Here is a 25,497-nt window from a genome sequence, read left to right on the forward strand (position 1 = left end):
TCACTCAAAAACTCCGCCCCTGCCCTTTGGACATGCACGAAAGCCTACCTCTACACATCCCCCTTGACATGCGATTAAGCATGCTTCTAACTGCTGGCATGCACTGTATACTAAATATTGTATCTATCAAGCTTTTACATGTTTTCATTTTGAAATTTCCATTTAAATGCAAATTCTGCCATTTAAATAGAGTCCCCGTGTTCTTTATTACACTATAATTACCATTTCCCATATTCCTGGGACAGACTGCAAGAAAGGCCATAGGTCACTTTACTAGCACTCTAAAAGTATGCCTGGAATCAAGAAGTCATCATCACCAGCATTTCTGAGTGACACCCATTTGTTAAGAGAGGCCTGAGGGATGGATTCAAACAGTGCCCTAAAACCTGTTTTGTCCTGTGATTTACTGGAACAAGAACAAACAAAGCCCCCGGCTACCATTTCTTCAGGATCATGTGAATTAAATAGTTTAGCCAGGATTTGGCACAAATAAATAGCAACTGAAATGCTGCCCTCGTTTTGAAAAGAGACACATGCCAAGTGATACAAACTAAGTTCAATGTCAAGAAACACAAATATATTTAGATATTCTCTATTCTTGTTGAACAAAATGCAATCAGTCATGGGTTCAACTGAATAAAAATATTTTATAAGTAATATTTCCTATAGGACTGTTTCTTAGTATCATTGGCACAAATATAGAGTATAAATCAAATACAAATTTGAAAGTCCTTAGAGTTTATGAATATAAATGAAATTAATACTAGTAATTTTAGATTATAAAACTACAGAGTAACTACAAAATTATTGACTGATAGCATTCTTAACATTTAATTCTTAACATTTAAGAAGACTTTGAAATTATAGACTTCACATATATATTTTGTGGTGTTTTTCTGGAGGGAGTAGGGTGAGGGAGAGGGGCTGGGCAAGTGGTGTGTGGCAACCAGGAAAAACAGATCAATACACATGAGTGTTTCTCGCCTATTCATAGTCTGTTCCCTCTTTTATATTTAATAATGAAAGTACAAGTGCCATTATTACCACAGACTTACCTTAGTATTTGACTTTTCTTTAGCATATCTTTTTCTAGAGTATTGAGCTGTTGCAAAGAAAAGAGATCAAATAAAAAGACGAAAAAAGATTTCTAAAGGTGGCTTATCACCAAAATGCTTGTTAAGTTAACATAAATCTCTGCTTTGAGAGGCTGCATTTCACAATGGAAAGAATGTGAATATTTGAATCAGACAAACATGGGTTCATACGAGATTACAATTACCAAATTGGTGTCCTTGAGCAAAATATTTAATTTCTCTCTGAAACTGGAAATGGAGAGTATAAAATATGTCAGAGGCTAGCACGTAGTGAGCATAGGGATATATAGATGATAGATGGATAGGGAGATAAATGGATTGCTTTATGCAATAACATCATTTAACACAGGACAGATGACTTTCATAGAAGTTGAAAATCCTCATGCACTTAGTGTCACACTCATTATGGGCATGAGTTACTATTTGAATACAGGAGAAAAAGTCACGATTTTTGTCACAACTTCTTGATGCCTAAGCCTCTCTGTTAACAATAAGGTATTTTTAGCCCAGTTCATTGGGTTACAAATGCTAGGATCCTGAGTGAATAACGTTCTACCAGCACCGAAGGAGCCAAATACAACCATTTATTTACAAGGTAGGTGCTGTCTGAGTTCTGTCATCTTTGACAGTATCCCTTTAAAGTGCATTAAATCACTAACTGGAAATTTATTCTTTGTTCTACTGTTCACTCTCACCTTGACTCCTTGTGATCTTGTCTCTAAAGTAAAGGTAAACCAGGCTTCATTCTCTAAGTGGAATTTTAATATCATACTTGATATTGTAAAATTGTTAAGCCAACTTAAACGTTACTTGCAAAACTCTAATTTTGGTAGTCACTGGTCCATGCTGATATTAATAAAGCTCATCATGTCAAAGTTGCTCTTTCTATCAAATATATTATTTATTCTCAGTTGTTATCTGAAATTATTTCCCATATTGGTATGCAGATAATTGTTTCCAGAATGTCCTGATCATTACTCTAGCCTTTACAACTTTTCATGCAGCTATTGTTTTAAAATCTACAATGCACTTATAAAAATATATTTTAAAACTTAAAGCATTCTTTAGTATATGATACAGTTATTTAGTAATGGCATACTTTTTTAAAAGTCATTTGAAAATTCAACTCTTTGTATAGCCTAGAATAAAGGATCAAATAACTGGGCTTCATGTTTTTAACCATCTGGTTGTACTTACATAGCTGATATGGCTACAACTGCCAAGAGTCCCTTAGGGAACATTTTGGCAAAGCAGACCATAATGTTCACTATTCTGACTCAGTGTCTAGGGTTGTATTAATAAAAGGTGTCATACCTATTGAATGATTTAAATTCCATTTAAAATATTGTTTACCATTAATAAAGCCTGCAGGTTTCAATTTTACTTTCCAAACTGTTCATTAAGTCTGGATTATATTCTGGAATAATTTTTCTTCCTATATTCATTCCTAAAAATTAACAGCATGACCCAAACACATATTTTCACGCAGAAAATAGGTAAATATTCCTTAATCCTTATATGCTATGGGTTTATCTTTACGCCTATTTCATTTTCTAAACACCAATATTTGAACTCCATAAATTGTCTCAGAATGTCAGCAGAACTCAATTGCTTTTGTCAAGATATTAACAGTATCAGTAATTGAATCTTTCTCCCCTTTCAATTCCTGGTGCTGAGTACATTACAACATATCTAGTTTCTGGCAGTTCACCAGATTTTTGCTCAACTTATTTAAACTTCAAAAAGTGGAGCACCTTTAGGAGATGGTAATTATGCCCAACAGTATTTCATTCATTCATTTATTCTCCCACTCAACACCAGTCTATCTTGAGTGTTCACTCTATGACAGGCACTAATTCAGGCACCAAATCAGGGGATAGATGTATAAGTAAGTCAGATAATTCTCTGCCCTCATAAATTTGTAAAATTAGTGGAGGAAAACATAAAAAAAATGACATCTATTCAAATGCATATATTGCATGATGTCAGCCCCATGTGCTACAAGTAAAAGAAAGAGGAATAAAGTGAAAGAGAGCACATGAGTGAGGGAGGAGACGGCATTAGAGATGGAGTGCTCAGAAACGTCTTTTACTGAGATGAAGTTTGAGAGGAAACCTGAAGGAAAGGCTGACCCAGGTACAGAAAATAGCAAGGGAAAGGCCCTGAACAGGACTATTTGTTATGTTCAAATAGGAATAAATGCTGGCTGACTTCAGGATAGTGAGCAAAGGAGAAGATTCATTATAAATGGCATCAGGAGGTCTCCCAGGGCCATGTCAAGTAGGGCCTTTGAAATCCAAACAAGGACTTGGAACTTTGGTCTCCGGGATGGACAATGTTTTGTTTTGCAAAAAGGTCAATGTGGAGGATTGACTAAGCTCAAGAGTGGAAAGAGTTAAACCATTTTCAGTGGTTCTGGGGAGATGATGGTTACATGGACCAGGGTGGTAGCAGTGGGGGTGGTGGAAATACAGGGCCAAGTCACTATGCATATATATATTTAGACTCAGAGCTTATAGGACATGTTAGAGCTTTAGTTTATGAGGATAGAAATCCTCATTTTTGACTTCTTTCTTTCTCGTTCTCTATATACTACCCATCACCACACTATGTTAGGTCAACTTTAAAAATGTAAACAGATACCAACCATCTCACTTGCTTCATTAGTACCAGTCTGGTTCAAGCTTGTACTGTCCCTTGCCTGGATGAGTATCTCCTGACTAGTCATCTTATTTCTACCACAGCCCCTATGTCATCATGGTTAGTGCAGTAACCAGGATGACACTGTTAAACTATCGGAAAGTCCACTTTGCTTTTTCGCTCAAACCTTTGAAATTGCTTGAAGTAATGTGGTTTATCGTGACATCTTCAATTTAGTTTTCTTCTACACTCTCCCAGTGTGTTCCACTCCAACAACACAATCATCTTTGCTATTCCAGGAACACAGGACACAGACCTCTACTTTAAGAACTTTGTGCTTTCTCTACCTTCTGTCTAGAACACTCTTCCCTGAAATAACCTTCTGTCTTACTCTTTAACCTACTTCATATCTTTAGTGTCAACATCTCAGCTAGACCGTCCCTAATTTACTATTTACAACTGCAAACCCTGAAGCTAAACATGCTCTTCAACTTTTCTGTTTCATTTTACTCCGTAACCCTATATAATCTATGTATTCTATTTATTTGATTTCTCATTGTATGCTCATGCCTATATGTGTATTTTGTGCTTCTCGCAGTAAAGATCCACCTCTCTGTCTCCTGGATACCGGGGAAGATCACACTTCCTGGTCACTTTATGTTTAGGTGGCACCAGGTGATTAGTTCTGGCAAATGAGGTAGGAGCAATATCTCAATTACCCTGATTTGATTAACTCACATTGTATACCTATCAAAACATCACATGTACCCTATAAATATATATGACTACTATGTATCCATAGTTAAAAATTAAAAAAATTAGAAATATATATTCTGTTTTGGAGTATTAGATTACTGGTATAAAATCCTTCAGAGTCTCTTTTCTCCTCCCTGCCCCTGGACTAGCAGAAATCACAGTGGTTATGCCATTGGTCTTGACCAACTTATAATAAAGATTCAACTTTTGCCATAAATAAACTTTTCTTAATTTAAGCTTCTAAGATTTAGGGGTTATTTAGTAGGAAAGCATTTATATAGGTCTGTGTGGGCAGGGATTTTTGTCTGTTTTGCTCATTGTTGTATCTTTAGCAACTAGCAGAATATCTTGTATATAGTAACTTATCAAAAAAAACTTTGATGAATAAATAAATTAGACATTCAGTGACTACAAATTAGCAGATTACAATTCTCTGTTGTAGTTAAGAACAGTCCCTCACTGAACCCCAACTTTAACCATTCAACTTCTTACTCTCTATAAAAAATATTCTGTTAGAATATTTATGTGAGTATAACGCTGGATCACATTTATGAGTTGGACTGTCTATTAGCCTTGGGGTACTATAGGAGAGTCAGTGCCTTTTCCAGGACAGTGAATATTGATGGGGGGGAAGGTCTAGAGAAAATGAAAGGAAATGAGAAATTAGAAATGTTTGCCAAGTGCCCTAGATATCTGTGTTGAATCATTAACAAGAGAAAATACTTCACTCAACGCCTCCCTTTGGAGGAAAGACAGTTTTATAGAGCAGAAACTCACCATGAATAAAGGGTGAAAAGAGCAGTCTATGCTCTGCAGAAAGCAAACCTCCTTCTAGGAGTGTGAGGCTGCATACTTTTATGCAGGTTCATCATAATGCTACTCTAGGGTAATTTTGAAAAATGTTTTGTTAAAATAACGAGCTGTAAATACCATAGCTTTTATTAGAAATCAAGCATACTTTATGATCTAACATGTCTGTGTAAATGATTCCAAACAGCCTGCTCTGTGGGAACAGGTACAACTCGAAGCAGCTGGACACACCAAGAAATAGCCATAATTGATATTAGAGACCAGTGAAGGAAAATAGGGAATTACTCAATTGCTTATGTCAAGTTATTAGTGGACTCAGCAAATTTATCATCCTCTCCTTTCTATTCAGAGTGCTTCTTGGTGCTCTAGTCTTTGACATTTCATCAGATTTTAAGCAGCTGCCAAGGACTGCTCTTACAAAATGATGACAGAAACCATAGCTAATAATGTCTATCATGGGTAGCAGACAGGATGTTAGACTCTAGCAAACATCCCAGATCTCTGTCTTCCCAGCATGATTCTCCCAGGTAAGAGCAGATGACCTCACTCATCTAACTTCATAGCCAGGGTGAAGATAACACAGTTTTTTTTTCGAAGTAAAATAATGAGTCCAGATATCCAAGAACCGTGAGTGGTGATGCGGACTGTGTTTCAGACCCTGAATTAGAATTCATCCCTTAGGTTTTTAATAATATGTAATAGCCTTAACAGTAAGCACCACACAATCTTAGATATGAAGGTTACCATACTCTTGATACACACACACACACACACACACACACACACACTTTAAGACTAGAAATTAGCTTTCCTATATCATTTGAATTTTTCATATAACTGGATTTAATTCACAGTTAATTTTTACAAAATATTTATTTTACTAAAAAGTCACAGCCTAAGAAAAAGATATTTAGGTTAATCTATAAAAGTGAAGCTGAATTAAACAAAAGTAATACACACTATGTTCATATTTCTCTAATTGCTAATTCACTTTGTGTATAGACTTTATTTTGATGGGGAGTGATGTACAACCTATTTGTTTTCTAAGCAGCCATAAAAGTTTTAAATTCTAATATTCTTTATTTTTTTTTCAAAAATGACTCCTTATAAATCAAATTATAACCTAAATATTAAGAAAAATAGCACATTGGAACACATTCTGTGCTCTTGTGTATAGAAATATAGGGTTAGGAAAACCAAATTTGAAAGAAACATAATGTCACCTTTTCTTTCATTGAATAATAATAGTTGCTCAAATCCAATCTCCACACTTCCTTCAATACCATACAGACCGACATGAAAAGAAAATAAATTCACATAATACCAATGTTTAGAGTATAAGTAGAAACAGGGAAGGGAATACTTCTCATTAAGTTTAGGCAGGCAGATAAACTTTCTGAAATCATGAGGGCCATAAGATTATTTTTTAAGCATCTGGCATAAGTAAATGAACGTAGACTATGGTTTTGCATAATTCTTCTACTAAAAGTAAAATTATACATTATAATTTTTATATTAGTTGTAGACTATGGACTTTTATACATTGTGTAAGAGTACTTTCTAAATGTTAGACTTTAATTTAAAAAATAATAACAGCTATTTCTTGACACAGTTTGAGTTACTTTGACTTCATTTGAAAAATGAAACTCATTTGAAGAATTGTTCAAATTTTCCTGCTTGCAGAATATTGCTAAATTTTCAGAATAGTTACTTTTCTATCTTCTAAGATAGGTATGAATTACAGGAAAACATGTCAAAGTGTCATCAAGATATAGAAGTTATACTTTTTATTGAATATCATATTTTTGTTTTATGTCATTTTAGATATTGTGTCAGATTATAGATTGCCACAAAGTGAGTGACCCTTCTTCTTGCAAAAATCTGTGAACTTTTCAAGTATTGAATAACCAGCTAAATTGCCAAATCCAGAAAGAGAATTTAAATTTTCTTGATACTTAAAACATATTTCAATTTTAAAGTTTAATGGTTAAGTATTTTATGTGTTAGCAGAAAAATTCACATTTAGAAAAGACTCAGTACTAGTCCCATGAGCAAAAGAGAACAGCAAACAAATGTTCTATGAATAAATGTGAATTCTAACAAAATTCATGGAGACTCAGAAATACCTAGTCAAGTTCTGATCTCCTCTCAGCTAGATGAGTAACAGGGCAGCTGATGAGGACAAAGTGGTGGTATTTAACTCAGAAAAGAGGATGAACTCATTATAATGAAGCTTACTTCCAGGACTTTACAGGACACAAACACAGAGAGGTAGGAGCCACCTCTGATAGGACCTTTTCTGATAAGCTAAATTGATGAGAAACCCACACAGACCTTCATCAAGAGGGCAAGGATTATCCTCCAAGGCCAAGAAGAAATCCTTAGCATCTAGTACAGCCGCACAACAATACAGTTCTATGGTTTTGACCTGGATAGAGTTCAGGCACTACTTTTTGCTCTTACAATCAGTCAAGACATTTTATTCTCCCTGGTACTTTTTGTCTTCAGTCAGAAATTAAAAACAACAACAAAAAAATCAAAATGAATGTATAATGAATTAGTTGTGAAGATTAAATAAAATATTCTGTGTAAGTCATTTAAAATAATGGCTGTTATATAGAAACCTTGATAAATGGTAGACTATGGTAAGAGTGTTTCACTTAAGGACTGAAAAAAGCTTATGGTGTGATTGTAGTTTTAGCATAATTGTTTTATAATTTTATCTTAATTTGACCACATTTGACAGCACTTCTTTTAAATTAAATGTTCTTATTAAGTTTACTGTTATTGACAGGCGGGCTACATTCAAAGGAAGTTATTTTCCTGCTTTGAATACCTCTGTTACCATAAGAGACAATTTTTCAGTGCTTTGTGGTTGTCTTCGGCACAGTCTAAATGTAATTTAGGTACTGCATCACGTCAATATTTATGGAGTATATTGCTTTTTATGATCTCATAATGAAATGCAAGCATATGTAATCTAATAAATTTAATTTGGAAGAAAAAAACACACAGGAATAAATACACAACCCTGCTTTATATAGTCCCCAAGGAAACATTCTTGCTTGCAAACTAGCAGCCTAGCATTGGTGACAGTGGACGTAGAGTGAGACTATTGACAATCTTGTGTTTCACAAATGGAAATGTAATGAACCCAGAGTTGTGAATAATTAAGCTATCTCTAGATAATTAATGATGAAATAATAAAATTACTAAGTAGCTTCACTGAATGCAATTTGACATGATGGGCACATGCACAGCTTGTAGCTCATTTGAAATTCCAAATAACTTGCATACTTTCATTCTGGCTTCAGAGATCCACCATTGGCAGACAAGCAAGGGCAACAGCAAACATTACAATAGAACCAGGCTTCTCTCCTGTATATAAAATTGGATAGCCAGACCATTAGTAACTACCTCTTGCCATTTTCATGTGAGTCTGTTGGTTTTGGTGGACTTGACTGATACTCTGGGAAAAAGGTATTAATATTTTAACCCCCAAGGATCATCATGCTCTCCTTGAAGATGTAAACTACTCTGGTATTATAATGGAATACAGAATTGTTTTACTTACATTATTTCCTTTACACTTTAACGTAAAACTCTGATCACAGAGAGAAAAAAGCTTTATTATTTATACCTTAAAATTATAGAAACCAGATGTCAACAAATGAGGTGTAAGCTTCCAATTTCCTCAAAAAGCAAAGAATGAATTTGGAATATAAACCTAGGTTCTAAGCCCATTCTAAGTTTGTTTCCTCTATATTAACTTGCCTTTATTATGGCTAGCAAACACCAGGCAACTGTGTTATGTGATGTCAGAGTGCACATCACAAATGTCCTACTGCTGTATCTGAAATTTTCATTACATTTACAGTTATTCTATCATTGATCTGATTTATGTGGCCATCACAGATAAGCAGATTCATAGTGGGATCACCTCCTAATATAAAGAAGCTGTTAAAAAATATTCCAGTATCTGAATGTGACAACTGTATCTCGTACTTTCCTTTTTCTTTCAGATTATAATAGATGACACATTTCTTTGTTAACCTGTGATTTCAAAAAATGCATAATGCCACAAAAGACCAGCTACCTGTTTGCCTTGCAAATGAACTTCTAAATTGTTTGACCTGCTTTGCTGTTAATAAGCTATTTAACATTTCACTGCTAAAGATTAGAGGCAACTTTCAGCTCATTTTTTTCTCTAATGAATCAGAATTATGTATGGTTAGATGTTTCTCCTCCTGAACAAATTCTCCCTAGATCTGAGAAACACAGAAAAATATAAGAGCTAACTGTGTGCTTTTTTCCTTTGGCTAACAGGAATGGAAAACAAAGAGAAAAGAAAATTGATGTTCTTTTTATCTTGTTTCTAGAGCCAAAAACAAGTTATGCAGTTCCAAAGCTGGCTCCTAGATTCTTAATAAGGAACAGTGGTAATCTCCGGGCACAAGCAATCTTCAACCAGAAGAGCTAGGTGCATGCCTGCATGTGTGACGTAAGTACTGTTACTGGTCTTTGGCAGGCCCATAGACCCTTCTTACTACAGAACAAAATCAACCTTTCTGGCTTCTTAAATATGCTTAATTCCTTCCCTACCAAATATTCCATTCTTATTATGTGGTGTTTGAATCTAAGAAAACAAAAGATCAGGTGGTGGTGGGAGGGTACCAGCAAATATAAATATGTATTTCAAAATTAGGTGGTTGATTTTCTCACTGCTTCACAAAGGAATATCATTTTAACTATTTTGAATCTTATTCTGTGTTTATATTGGTTGTACACATTCCAGAATTATTAACCCCATTTGTACTCCTATGTATGAGAAGGCTCTTATAACTACTTTTAAATACACCAGTAGGATATGGAATCCACAGTAGTGCTACTTTACATTAGAAAGTTTTAAAATATTATCTGATCTTGCAAACTATAAGTGATGTTTTTTTCTTGGCCTTCACAGAGGAATGGAAATGAGTATAGGAATGACTTCAGTAGCATAAAAAAAGAAAAAAATATATATGGGTCTTAATTGCCAGGTTCTAAGTGCTTTACAAAATATTGACTAATTTAAACTCTGCCACATCTCTATGAGGTATTCACTATTAAATATAATGAACATACTCTTAATATTACCCTTTAGTATTGTAATTTTATAATGTATTTTGTTTCTGCATGGGGGCAGGGATATCATAGATCTAATGAATGTGAAAAAAGCATCTAATCATTTTGCACAAAACAACTTTGTGGATAATACGAAACTGGTTAAGCAATCATTCCTGGGAGTACTGAGTAATGGAGCAAGGACAATCTGCAGAAAGCCCCCTTAGATATGCCTCAAGGATCCATTCCTGTACCTATCCTGTAAGCCTGAAACACATCAGATGATAGTTTACCAATCTAATAAAATCTAAAATTTCTTCTGAAGAACCAAAAGTGATTTTCATGTGAATTTGTTAGTTAGGTTTGATTGATCTTCACAATTAACAGTATTTGAGCAAACTTAAGTGATGGGAATAATCACCTAAATGATATTAAGAGTAAGTTGGGCATAGCTGCATTTCTAGGCACACTATTACTGTATCCCCATGATATAATAAAATAATTAAAAATGATTCCCATTTATTTCAAAATGATAAATGACAAAAGTAAGGGGAAAGAAGGAAAAAACAGCAGAAATCAACCTTCCATTTTTCAGCATGGCATATTCTTGATACAGGCACAACTGCTGCTGCGGGCAAAGCCCATTACAAATGCAAGTAAACTCATTTTTCCCCACAAATAATATTTTCATTAATTTCACAGTGTTTTAGGAATAAATCATATTGTAGTGATTTATTCAAAGAAACAAAATTGGCCTCCTTAAACATCAAGTTAAATTATTGACCACAGTAAAGGTATGTTGAGCATTAGTTTTTGCTTTAGTATGAATTATTGTTTTCCCTTATTCCTTTATAAAAGTGAGGCTATTATTGGATTGTCATAAACACTTATAATTCTTATCTCATTACTTATACTATAGTTTTTTATTAGAGTAAGAAAATTGGGGAATGCAGCAAAATTGACCATTTTAAATTCAATCAACGATGCTATATCTACTCACATAATATGTCTCTATAAAATTTAAAGTATTTCAGATGGAAATACTTTCATATAGAGACTTCATAATGTTTCTACAAAATTTTAAAGTATTTCAGGGGAAAGAAAATGGACTTTGAAGGCAGAGAGGTGTGTTAGGATTCCCCAGAAAAACAGAACCAGTAGGATATATATATCCTATTGGGAGGGTAGATGTGTAGATATAAATATGCAGAATGAGATTTATTATGAGGGATTGTCTTACATAATTATGGAGGCTGAGAAGTCTTATGATCTATTATCTCTAAGCTGAAGGCCCAGGAAAGCTAGTGGTGTAGTTACCCTATAAGCCAGGCCCGAGAACCAGGGGCCTGATAGTAAGTCCCTGTCCAGGTCTGAAGGTCCCAGAACCAGAAGCACAGATGTCTGAGGACAAGAAAAGATGGATGTCCCAGTTCAAAAAGAGAGAAGTTTTGTTTTATTTAGTCCCTCAACAGATTGGATTATGCCCATCTCCATTGGTGAGGGCAAGCTTATTGACTAATTCTGCTTATTCAAACACCCTCACAGAAACATCCTCTTCTCTTCTGGAAACAACACCCTCACAGAAACACCCAGATATGACTTTTTACCAGTTATCTGGAAGCCCATTAGCGCAGTCAGGTTGGCACATATAATTAACTATCGCAAGAGGTCACATTAAAATTCCTACTCATTCACCATTTGTGTGACTTTTGGCAAGTTACATCATCTGTTTTAATCCTTCTACATTTTAACAGAAAGTAAAGAAAAGGAAAGAAAGGAGAAAGAAAATAAGTTACAAATATTGACAGATTTATTGTATAGCTCCTGGACATTGAAATGGTTCCCATCTATTTGTTTGTTTTTTATTATTATTTTTTTTATTTTTTTCTGTAAAGTGGTATGTGAAATTATTTGTTGAGAATGAAATTGTAAGAAGAAGATGTATTGGAGGTTTAATAATATTTGAAGAGGATTCAATACTTGTGGAGAGTGGAAAATGAAACATTCAGAGAAAGAGAACCACTTAGCAAATTGAAGGTTTAGTTAAGACTCTCAAGAATTTATAGTTGTAAATATGTTCAGTCTAATATATATATATGTATATACACATATTCCCCTCATAAATACTATCTAGCCCAGTTTTGGGCGAGACAATGTAGTTTGATTATCCAGGATTATGGTTCTGCTCTGTGAGGTAGTAAAAGGACAAAAGGGGAAGCATATTTAGAATTTTGAAAAAAGATTCAGTAATATCATAATAAGTGTATCAGAGGAACTGTGAACATAGTACTAGAAGTTGATAAAATAGTGATGCACATAAATTTGATGTAAATTGTGATGGGCATTAGTTCAGCAAGAAATGGAGAAAAAAATTATAAATATAAGGTCATAGTGCAAAATGAATTTATGATTTTTTTGTGGTAGGACAGTATAATAACAAGGCTCATGAATTCAACTCCAGCCTAAAGAGAAACTGGGTCTTAAGTGGTAGGTAGCAATTGATCACAAGCTACAAAGTTTTCAAATATGTGTGAATTCTAGCAATGAGAATCACTTTAAACATACATTACTATAATATAACCTTTAAAAATACAAAATTGGGGCCTCTGTGTCATGATTGAGTGTAGGTTTTGAGCTCGAACACACCTAATTTGATATTTATCTCTGTCACTTTCCAGCTTTAAAAACTTTAGGAAATTGCATATTTTTTTCTTAGCCTTTGTTTTCTCATGTCCAAAGTGGAGGTGGGAATGGGGCAAATATAGACAGAGGTTAAATTATATTCACAAAGTCCTACAGTTCATAAGTGGGCAGAGATTCTGAAGCTAGATTTTCTAAATTCAAACACATTGTTCTTTCTCCCATATCACAATAACCTATGGTTGACTATACAGAAAAAGCAATAAAGATTTCACGATTCATGTGCTAGGTTTGGGAAATTCAGACATGATTTATGTTCATGCTTATCTCTACCAGCTGTCTTTAAATCACAAAGCTAAACACAGGCAACAGTTTGCTTGGATTTTCCATTTTGGTTACTTAAAACATATTGCAAGAAGTTTCTGCACCTAGGTTTAAAGCACAGTTTAGTCGGTGGCAAAGACTAACTGTTCTCGGTACAGAATCTAAACAAGTACTAGACATTTCTTCAGTTTTCAATCAACTGTGCTACATATTTAAAATATAGTTAAAGCAACAGCAAAAGTAGGAAAATGGCAGAATGCAAAGTAACATATAGGCAGGGCCACTTTGCTGCCAGAAAAGGAAGCAGATGGAGAATCATGTAACTAGGAAGGTTCAGAGCCAGCCAGAGAAGATAGCAGAGCCAGCATGGTGAGAGCAGCACCAGTGAAGAACACAGGCAGATTGTTAAGCTTCACTGGTGCAGCGGCAAGATACCAGAGACAAGCCCTGGGGGGAGAATTACTGTCTGGGACTTTTAGACCACACGGCCAGAGAAAGACTGAGACTGTGCTAATTGAAACATCATGACGCATCTTCTGAACTGAAGTTCCTCCCTCCCTGGTACTAAATGAATGGTGTTCAAATGTCCCACTCTAGCTCCTTTTTAAGTACTAATGTCTACAATAAACCTAGATGTTAGTAAATTGACATGACCTTAATGCTCTCCCTATTTATCCCAATATCCCCATACATATCTTCCAAACAGTTAAAAGTAATTTTTTCACTATACTCAAGGCAAAATGTATACATGTCAACCATTTAAACTGCACTTAAGGTTACTTAAGCAAAGGTTAAAGACAAAAATATCAATAAATTTTTGTTGGTATATTAATCAATTTATGATGTATTAAATATAACCTTCTAATCCTTAGTTTCACCAAATGGCAAAGTATATAATAAACTGGAAAAAAAAAACAATTCATATTGATTTGAAGGACTCACATTATCCTCTTAATCATCATCCTCTTAATCTTCACCATCACCATGATCATCATCTAAAGCAATTTCCAAAGACAAGTACAGATTCTGTCTTTACCTCACTAAGTGTAGAGCACATTTTCAAATATCTATTTTTTTGTCAAAATATATAGATAATTTCTTTACATTAAATATGACACAAAAAGCATTCTGTGATTTTTCAACTAAGTTGGGTAATGTTTGGGATGATTTCTTCCCTGACTCCACTGAATACACAACTTGTGTTTCCATTTATCTAGTGAACACAAAGAACCAGAGCAAAGTTTTCCCTGCTGGCTTATTATACTTTCTACAGAGTCTATTCCATTATTGTGACATAAATGTGAGTCTCTAGTAATATTGATTTTCTAGTCCCTTTTGCTAATTACAGAGAGAGTTAACTATGACATAGCATAAGTTTATATTTGCCAACTGACACATAGTAAAATTTGAACTTTGTTCAAGCCAAGAAAGAAGAATGGATATCTTGAATTGATTTTATTTTTCTCTAAACACAATACTACTTTCTTCTCTAAAGCCAAATCATTTTAGAACAGCAATTTAATACTTCTTTAAAACTTACCTTTTTGATTATTTACAGATAACAATCTTTCCTCCTATTTAATGAAGCAAGTGAGATCATCTAATTTAAAGTCTGATGTTTTAGTTATGTTTGCGTATGTGCCTGTGAATATATATGTATGCATTCATAAAATTTATACACTGAAAACCATCTTTATCTCTTTTTATATCTTGTCTTAAACAAAAAAGTCACCCTCTTTTCAAGACTAGCCATTTTTATACCGAATTTAAGATCTTTGAAATAATTTATCCTGTTTAATATTTCTTAAAATTTATCTTTTGTTCTTATATATTTTTTCAGTTTATAAATATGACTAAAGCATCATTATCTCAAATATATCCCCAACTTCAGAACTCACCTTGACATATAATAAAATAAATTATAACCTCTAATTATGAAAACAGTATGTTACTAGAATAACAATTGATGACCCAGAAATAATCTCCAGCAAAATTTCTGCATTGAGTTTAAAATATAAAGAATTTTGAGCAATCATTGGAATGAAAAGGGCAAGAAAAATGACTTTTGGGGAAGTAAAAACCACACAGTTTAACCTCATTCAAAAAATAAATACCAGGTAGATAAAGAGTTACATAGGCAGAGGGAAATGCATATATGAATATATAGATATAATCTTAGTTTGAAGAATCTTAAAAATAATTACTCAAATACCTATTCCATGCAAAAACAACTCATATGTTTTAAAACACAATTTTACTGAACAAAAATACAGTGTATTAAAAATTAAAATAAGGAGTGAAAAACAATCACAAAGGATGTAGGCACTATACTTTTTGTGATTGATGACTTATTGTCTACTGGCAGAATGTGGTTGTGTATATCTTTGTTTACAAAGTACTGACTTAATATTTTCTATTTAATGCTGAGCATGATAATGATTAATACTGAAATTAATAAAGGTTTGTCACAGGAGGAAGTGCCTAACTTATCATGTAGATGACTTGACCCTATATGCCAAATATCATTGATACTTAATAAATCATTCAAGGAGAAAAACAAGAAACACTTTGGGAAATCTCTATACTTAAACTAGTTGAGTATTCCATATATTTCTAGTAATATTAGCATATAAAAATGTATTATTTTAATGACTCCTCTGCATAAGGAGTGAGGCTAATGAGGAAACTGTTATGTAGACTATGTGAATCAAATTATACACCAATATTAGAAATATAAGATTTTAGGTATGCACATGGTTTGAAAAATTTTGTATTGATTATGTAATTAGATGTCTGCTTATGTCAATGTCTTTTAAAATTTAGTAGGATACTGAAAGAACTATCATGTATCATTTTATTTAAGATGTTTTATTTACTGATTAAAAATTCTGAATTTTTCTGAGCCCTATAAAAAGATTCATTATCCAATGATTCATTATCCAAGACATAATATGAATTTTAATATCTGCTTGAAAGACCTGGGAATTTAGTCTTTTTATCTAGATGACAACTATGCATAAAACAGAGGTAATTTTTCTAGAGTTGGTATCTCCACTAGTAATAGTGGGGTTTTTATATGAGAACAGCAGCAAGAATAGACCTACTATGTCTACGCATAGATCTGCCATGGCTATTCTCTCCCTTGAGATGTTTTTCTGGTGAGAAAATATCACTCAAAATAATGTGCTATACAAGGACACATGATGGTCATAGGTGGTGTGTCATGCCCGCAAGAACATCTAGTGCTGATTTGAATGACTCTGCCCACAATATATGCGTATAAACTATTACCCCACGCATGCAGTTCTACCCAATCTGGCCACCTCCATGAGGGTGCTCCAGCCTGGGAGATACATTGGAAGCAAGATTTTAATGCATAGCCACTAGCTCAATGGCAGGGACACCTAAGCCCACCTTGAGGTATTTTCAGTTTCTTTTCCTTTGTCACATGAGAGTCAGTAGAGCACACTTACCAGGCAAAAGTATGAACTCTGAACTCCAAGAAACTTGTGTTCTAGTCCTACCTAGCCACAAAAGAATTTTGAATATTTGGACAAATTATTTAGTGTCTTTCAGCTCCTCTGTCAAATGGTATTGTCATGAAGATTAAAATGAGCTCATCCTTGTAAAAGGCTTGGCAGGCTATCCTATAGAGTGTCCAGTAAATACTAACTACTATTAAAATAAAATAAAAAAAAAAACGTGTTATAGGTTGGGCATGCTAATACAAAAATCTGAAATGCTCCAAATTGGAAACTTTTTGAGTGCCAACATGATGTCACAAGTGGAGAATTGTGACACACCTGACATCTTTGCTTTCTGATGATTCAATGTACATAAATTTGTTTCATGCACAGAATTATTAAAATATTACATAAAATTACATGCATGCTATGTGTATAATGTGAATATAAAATGTAAATGAATTTTGTGTTTATACTTTCGTTCCATCCCCAAGATATCTCAACTATGAGTATTCAAATATTCCAAAATCCAAAACAAAATTTCATCTTGTATAGGGATAATGATTCTCCCACATAAAACATGAATGATTGGTCTTGGTATGTGTTATTTCAAACTAAATATTTTGTCTTTCATAAGGGTTAGGTATATGCACAGTTGCCATCAAGAAAAACAAAATTTTATTAGAATATTTAGTCTCATTTGAAATCCTGAAAAAGAGAAAGTTAAATTTAATAGAGGAGCAGCAAAAACAGCCTGGAGTCTGAAAATTTGATTTTATAGGCTCACATTTCGTGTTTTTCTCTTAAAGAACTGCTACCTTGTCATAAGCATGCATACATGCGCGCGTGCGCGTGCACACACACACACACACACACACACACACAAATATAATGGACCTATTTTTGTCTCTGGTACGTTGGTCTAGATGAGAAATATACTAAGATATGGACATTAATGTTCCATTGGGACTAAGTAAAAAGGCTTTGAGATTATCATTTTAAAAATCAAATCTCCATCAGATAAATCTTTATTTTTAAAGCTCCCAGAAAACCATTTTTCCTTATCAAGTTTATTTGATAATATCCTCATTTTAAAATATTACAGTGAAGACATTCATTTTCAGAAATGAACAAAATATTTAGAATAAATATGTAGACATATATAAATTAATCTGTTTCATATATAACTATACTTAAGGGATACTTATAGTTAATCCAGATTTATCAAAAAGTGTGTTTTATTTTTTTCTCAGAATTCAAATAGAAATAAAAATGAGGTGAATGATAAAAATTGATGTAAAAAAGGAGTAATGGCACAAAATTTAATATATTGTGAGAATTTATTGAATTGGTTTACCTTCATAAGCAAGACAGAGTCTGCTTTCCATCTAAAGTCTATCAGTGTAAATTACTGAAAGAAAAAAGATTATCAACAGGTCCATTATGGTTCTAAATTTTAAGAGCCCTTCATGCAAGGATAGGTATTCATTAAAATCTCTACTACCTGGAAAGAAAGAACGACTTTCAGTTATAGTTGCAAAGAGTACATTTCTGCTGAGACCAGAATCACAAATCTAAGAGAGATTATCATCATCCACATGGAACAATTGACTAAATCTGAGATTAGGGTTGAGAAGGAGAGAAAGAAGGGGAAGATCTCCGATATCACTTGCTGATTAAATCTTCTTAATCAAGAGCATCTTTAACACAGGATATGCACTGATTACTTTAAACCCATAAAAACAAATGACAATATTTTCACAGATTTACAGAAATGTATGAGAATCTCTAAAAAATATATGTGATAATATATGTGAATTGCTAAAATAGTAAACTTGACTCTAAAAATTTTTATAGATGATCACGTTTGTCACCTCTGTAAGACTGCCTGGTTTACTGAGAACTTAAAGTACCTGCAATAGTGTGAACACCACCACCAACTAAATCTACATTTTACTACCTCCACATTTAATCAAAATTTTAAATGTATTTTCATATCTTCATATTCTATACATCTATTAATAGTTCTGTACTTCTGTATTCAAAAAGAGGTATACACTTATTTATAGTCAAATGAAGTTTTTTATATTAAAATTTTAATTATTTTAGACATTTGTTGGTGTAGTATACTACACATAAATCTCAGATTAATATGAAAAATATAGAGCTCTAGATGCCTCCCATGGGAAAAAGAATTTAAGTGGTCATTCAAAGGCATCTAGTAGCAGTTTGATCAACAATGGCATTGAACACAGATGGTGTTATATGACTTTCATGTTGGGGTATTTGTAATTGATATGAAGCTATTTTTCCAAAGGCAGTGTCAGTTGGCTTCTGTCAGAGAAACGGGCACAAAACAAGGTATTCAGTTCTTCAAAAATTTCACTGGCTTTGATTATTTCAATCTGCTGTGATGTCTTTACAAATATGAAACTGTATTAGTCTGTTTAGTTTTGCTTTACTGTGCATACTAAAGATAGCCTGTCAGTATTTGTATTAGTCCAGCTCCTGAATAAACTTTTCATATCAACCAAGGAAAAATATATGTTTTATCAAATGAATTACTTTTACTATTATAAATTGAGCTTTAGTTCTATTTTATTGATAAGTGGAGATTCACTCTATTCTCCAAAAAAAGAAAGAAAACAAAAGATAAAAAGAGCACCTGTGATTTCCAAAGATAACTATACTTACAGATATTTACAATGTTTTATGACTCATCGTACTGTACTCATAGTTAGTTTGTTCCATGGTTAAGATACTACATAAAAATAATAATAAATAATGGAGATGTTTACTAAGGTTGCTGTGCAAATAATGCAGTTTCACAACAGCTTTGCCCGAAATTGCTTAATCAAAGGTTATACATGGCATCAGTTAATGTTCAATGGCCTCAATTTTGTTCTAATTTTCAATCTAAAGTTAAAGCTTTAACCAGATTTATTTCCTAGACTTCTGCTACCAATTACTATGTGTTCATCCTTATCATTAGTCCAAGCCTTTCTTCTTTGATATGGGTCCATTTATCAAACTGCTATAATTTTATATTGCAAATCATTTAAACAATTTTCAATAGTTAAAAAAATACCGTGATCACCCCCTAAGCCTTCACTCTTTTCCTAAATTTCTACTTAAAGTAATGGAATTCATATCTCCAACACTCTTCTTTTAATTGATCAGGAAATTTATTGATTTTCTTCAGAAAATGCTGACTCTGTCCCTTTTCCTAATGTGACTGCTAGCTGTTGGACTGGAACATGCACCCTAGGCTTCAAGCCTTTGAACTCAAACTGGAACTCAACTTCAGATCTCCTGGGTCTGCAGCTTGCCAGTTCTTGGTACATGGCCTCCATAATCATGTGAGGCAATCCCTTATAATAAATCTATTTTTTGTATACATAGACACCTTATTGATTCTCTTTCTCTAAAAAACCCTCACTAAAACAGTTTGCATTCTTAACTTTGACTTAATTTTAACCTCTTAACATTGACTCCCGGCCTGTCCCTTCTTCTTCAGTGTTTTCCTGAACTGTGGCTTGAGTTTTCTTCTCATTCAAATTTCTGAATATTTTATTCTCTTGCTTAGCTTTATTACCATATATTGATATTATAACAGAATAGTATTTATATATTTAATATTTGGATATTTTAACAGCATAATATCTTTTTATTTAAATTAAGCAACTCATTTGGTGAGTTATTAATTCATTCAATGAATGTTTATTGTATACTTATTATACAATATACCAAGCACTGTTCTACATAAATAGATTATAGTAATGCACAAGGCATAATTTATTTCCTCATTGAGCTTACATGTGGGGATATAAAAAATGAGCTACTTAATAAATAACATCTATGCTATAATTTCAAATACTAATATGAAGAAAAAATAATATGTATGAGGATTACTACTAATAGATTATTGTCATTTAAATAAAGTGGTTGAGGAAGAGCTGCATGAAGAAATGATAACTAAACAAATATAAGAGATAGTCATATGAATATCTGAGGAATTTTATTGTTTATCTCCCCACATGTAACCTATCTGAGGAAAGAAGTTTTGCCTTGTGCATGACTATAACATATTTGTCTAGCACAGTACATGGTAAATTATAAACATACAATGAAAATTCATTGAATAAATGAAGGAACAAATTATTTTAAATAAAGAGGATATTATATTCTTGGATATTCATATGACTAAATCTATTATTTTCTGTTAGTCATATGATTGTATCAATTATTTCCTCAGTCATATTTCTAAATCTAAGCAGAGGTACAACTAGCAAAATGTCTTTTAGATTTATTATGATGGTACTACTAAAGAGCAATGGGAAATTATGATTATTACAACACATAGAAAAGTGTCTTTGGGAGTTCTATATTGTAAAACAATGAAAGTAGGCCACCTTATACATCATAACCCCAAATCTATGTCATGTGTATTGCACAGCTAAATTTGCAAGACCATCCTTAAAAGAAAACATAGGTAGTTATCTTCATGTCATCAGTATAGCAAACACTTTCTTACACAAGACACAAAAATCACTAGCCATAAAGTCAACGATTGATAAGTTTGACTCCATTAAAATTAAAGATTTGTATTCATCAAAAAAGACCACTAAAATAAAATATAAGGAATATGTTGATTCTGATAATTATGAAGCATTAACCAAAAAAGGCTCAATTTATTATTTATAAACACTACTACAAATTAATTAGAAGATGACAGTCACCTAGTAAGAAAATGAGAAAAATACAGGCATTTCATAATATAGAAAATCCAAATACCTAAGAGCATATGAAAAGAGCTTACCTTCACTATTAATCATGGGGATGAAAATTAGGGGAATGAAAACTTCAGTAGTAATTCAGGGAATCATAGTGCTAGGTACCACTACACACTCACAAACATTAAATGTCTAACAATACCAAATATTAAAGTCGGTATGTAGTAATATAATGCCATTAGAGCAAAATTTGATAAAATTTATTGCAAAACAATTGGCCTATTTGCTCAAATTCAATATGTATGTTTCACTAATTTTATTCTTTGTTAAACAACCTACAGAATTACAGGTTTCTGTGCCTGGTTAAATATATGGAATGCTTATAGTAGCATTATTCATAATAATCTCAACTGAAAACAAGCAAGTGTTTTGATAAGAGTGTCAATCAACAAATTGTGTTATATCTATACAATGTAATGACTTCAGTGCAGAAAATTAAAAAATACATCTATCTGTTCACAATAATATGGATGAAATTTAAAAGTATGCTGTTGCCACCAAAACCAGAAACAAAGCCAAACAAAACTGTGGCATAATCTATTTACGTACGTTATTTGAAAACAACACTAAACTGTATTGTTTGTTAATGTGTCATTACATAGGTGTAAAAAGTATCAAGAAAAGCATGAAAACAATTATCATAAATGTGAGAATAGTGGAAATGTCTAGGGAAGAGTAAAGAAATTATGACCAGAAAAACAAATGGCAACCGTCTGAGAATGCTGGAAATATTTTATTTATTTATCTGAGTAATTGTTATGTGTTAGTTTTATAATAATTAATTGAGCTTTACATACATGTTTCACAGATTTTTCTGTTATATTCCACAATAAAATATCACAAATTCCATGTAAATATCTCACTGGAGAAACAGGGTGCCATTTGATGGCTATGAGAGGAATAATATGACTGTCTTTTAACTTAAAATTTATTGAGCAACTATCATGTTCTGTTTGTTAGAAGTACCTAGAGAAAACTATTAGAGTACCTATTCTGATGGTGTTTACACATATAAGTGTATGCATGTGAGTACCTAGAGAAAACTATTAGAATACCTATTCTGATGGTGTTTACACACGAGTGTATGCATGTGTGCGTGACCACAATACATATGTAAATTATGTAGTTTGCTATAAGATTCAAGATAAAGATGAAAGGAAGTAAAGACATGGTGCAGTGTGAGTTGCAGTTTTAAAAGGGCTGATTAGGAAAAGCCTTATATATTGGGTAATATTTGAGCAAATACTTGCAGGAAAAGAGGAGATTAGCCACGTAGGGGTCTAGGGTGGCAGAAGGTGTGGGGGTGGGGAAGGATTCAGTAGAAGCTTAGCCAATGCTAAGACACTAACGCAGTGGGTAGAATAGTGGCCCCAAGAAGATATATCCAAGTCCTAACTCCCAGTATCAATAAATTTGAAAACAAGGTCTTTATAGATATAATTAAATTAATAACTTCAAAAAGAGCTCATCCTGGATTTAGAGTGGGCACTAAGTCCAATGACTGGCATTGAGAGAAAGGAAAGAGAGAGTTGTAACACAGACACAGACAGGGCAGAAGGCCACGAGGAGATAAAGCCAGAAACTAGAGTCAAATAGCCCCAAGCCAAAGTAGGCAGAGTCACCAGCAGGTGGAAGAAATAAGGAAGGATTTTCCCCTGGAGCCTTCCAGGGATTGAAGCTTTGCCCACCCCTTGATACTGGACTTCTGGCCTCTCAAACTGAATTTCTGTTGTTTTAAGTCACCAAGTTTGTGGTTATTTGTTATAGCAGCCCTAGGAAACTAATATAAGGTATATGCCAGTACCGTTAATGTTGTTCTTGACTCATTTTCTCTGCTTTTCCTATTTACTCATCTCTCTTAATGTTGGGGGTAGAGAAATCTTTGGCCTGTGAAAACCCTTAAGTTTTCACATTACCCTAAATATTTTCTGTATATACCTACATAACTCAGTAAAATATAAAATCTAAGAACACAAGGATAATAAGTATATTTTTTTATTTTAATAATTAAACATGATTTCACATAAAATTAGAAATTGCAAAAACATACTGAAAATTACTTCTTAAAATTTTCTATAATCTAACCCTGTACAGATAATCCTTTGGTATATTCTCTTCCAAATGTTATATCCACATACTTGATGCTGTGATGATAGTGATAATAAACTTTTAGTACCCTCCTTTTTAATTTAACTATGAACATTTTACCACATAATTAAGCATACTACACAACATAATTTTTAATGGAAGCATAGTGTTTCATTCTTTGAATATAACATAATTTATTTAGCTAATCCTCTAGTACTGGCATTAAGCTTTTTCTAGTCCTTCTGTATGATAAATAATGCTGGATGACTGTGATGATACTCTTGAGAATGGTTTTGGAGTTGTTTCAAATCCTGATGTGTCACATAATCTTCCAATTTTGCAAAATAATTGACTACCCAATTTCCATATGTATAATTGGTAAAATAATACAACCAATCTTATAAAATTGTTTTGAGGCTTAAAGGTAATTTTTGCAAGACATTGTAACTCAATGCCCAGCATATGAGCAATGTATCAAAAGGGGGGTTCAGATATGCCTAAAGTATTGTTCATCTGCAGTGACTGCCAGGGGTTCAAGGGGGAGTGAGGGATAAGTAGGTAGAGCACAGAGGATTTTCAGGGTAGTGAAAACACTCTGTATGATACTATAATGGTGGATACATGATGTTATATATTTGAACAAAGTCATAGAATGTGCAACACCAGGAGTGATCCCTCATGTAAACTATGACTTCTGGGTGATGAGGCTATGTCCCTGTAGCTTCATCAATTGTTAACAAATGTTAATGAGGGAGGTTATGCATAAATCAGGACAGGAGTTATACGGGAATTCACTATCTTCTACTAATTTTGCTGTGAACAGAAAACTGCTCTAAAAAAATAAAGTTTATTTAAAAAAAAAAAAAAACTGTTGACCTGTGCCACACATTACTGTGTGTGTTTTGGGCCATGGCATTCACATATCTAGCCCTTAGTTCTAGACCACATCTTTCCACTTTACAAATTAATAGTGACATTCTGCTAGAAACATTTCTAGTTAATTCTCAGATTCTGCTACTCTTTCTCAGTCATTATATTACTATTTTTCCCTTGAGCTTGTTCTACCAATATAACATCAGCAAAAATTCCTTCAAACTTGTGAAAGAAAGATTGCAAACTTGCCTAGATTTCAGCAATACAGCAAATTCCATATCCATATCTATTTTTTAGATATTATCTGGTATCACCTTTCAGAAAAGTACTCTCATGCAGCATGTACACTTCCTCCTCCCACACATATAAGTAAACATATTTGATTACTATATGGAAACAAAAGCTTAGAGAAAAGAGGCTCAGAAGTCAGTCATTCTCTCCTTACCCAGGTATTGAAAGCTCTACACAGATGATATGCATATCTGTAAATTCAATAGCACTTGGGTACCAGAAGTATGCTGCCTCACTTGCATGCCAATATTTTTTTGCATGTGTTTCAGCTTGAATACCTCTAACCCTGCCAGTCTGCACAGTCAACTGTACTCATTTTTAAAAGCCCTTCTCAAATGCTATTTCCATCATCCTGTAAACTTAATATTAAACATTAGCTGTTTGAATATATCATATTAGAAATATTTATATCAGCCCTGTATTGCAAACGGTGGATCGTCCACTCATCCAACAAATATTGATAAAATGTTGACATCTGACGAGAATTAAGCCAAACTATGGGGATGAAAAGCTAGAAAAACAGGCACAGCTCAGGCTGTCATGGAACTTATGGACTAATGGGAAATAGCTGTCTCTTAGCAAACACTACACGCCATTTTTGAAGAAGAAATGTAAAGTTCT

At 33.3% G+C, this 25,497-nt stretch overlaps 1 long non-coding RNA gene across 1 annotated transcript in view; it reads left to right on the top strand.

Moving 5' to 3' along the window:
* The first annotated feature begins 20,135 nt into the window (after positions 1-20,135).
* LOC138374599 (uncharacterized) overlaps positions 20,136-25,497 on the top strand; it is a 202,577-nt gene continuing 197,215 nt past the window's right edge. Inside the window, exon 1 of the long non-coding RNA XR_011231387.1 lies at positions 20,136-20,190. This is a non-coding gene — a long non-coding RNA (uncharacterized lncRNA). The remainder of the gene's footprint in view (positions 20,191-25,497) is intronic.

This window comes from Eulemur rufifrons, chromosome 24, assembly GCF_041146395.1.
Source record: "Eulemur rufifrons isolate Redbay chromosome 24, OSU_ERuf_1, whole genome shotgun sequence".
NCBI classification, from domain to species: domain Eukaryota; kingdom Metazoa; phylum Chordata; class Mammalia; order Primates; family Lemuridae; genus Eulemur; species Eulemur rufifrons.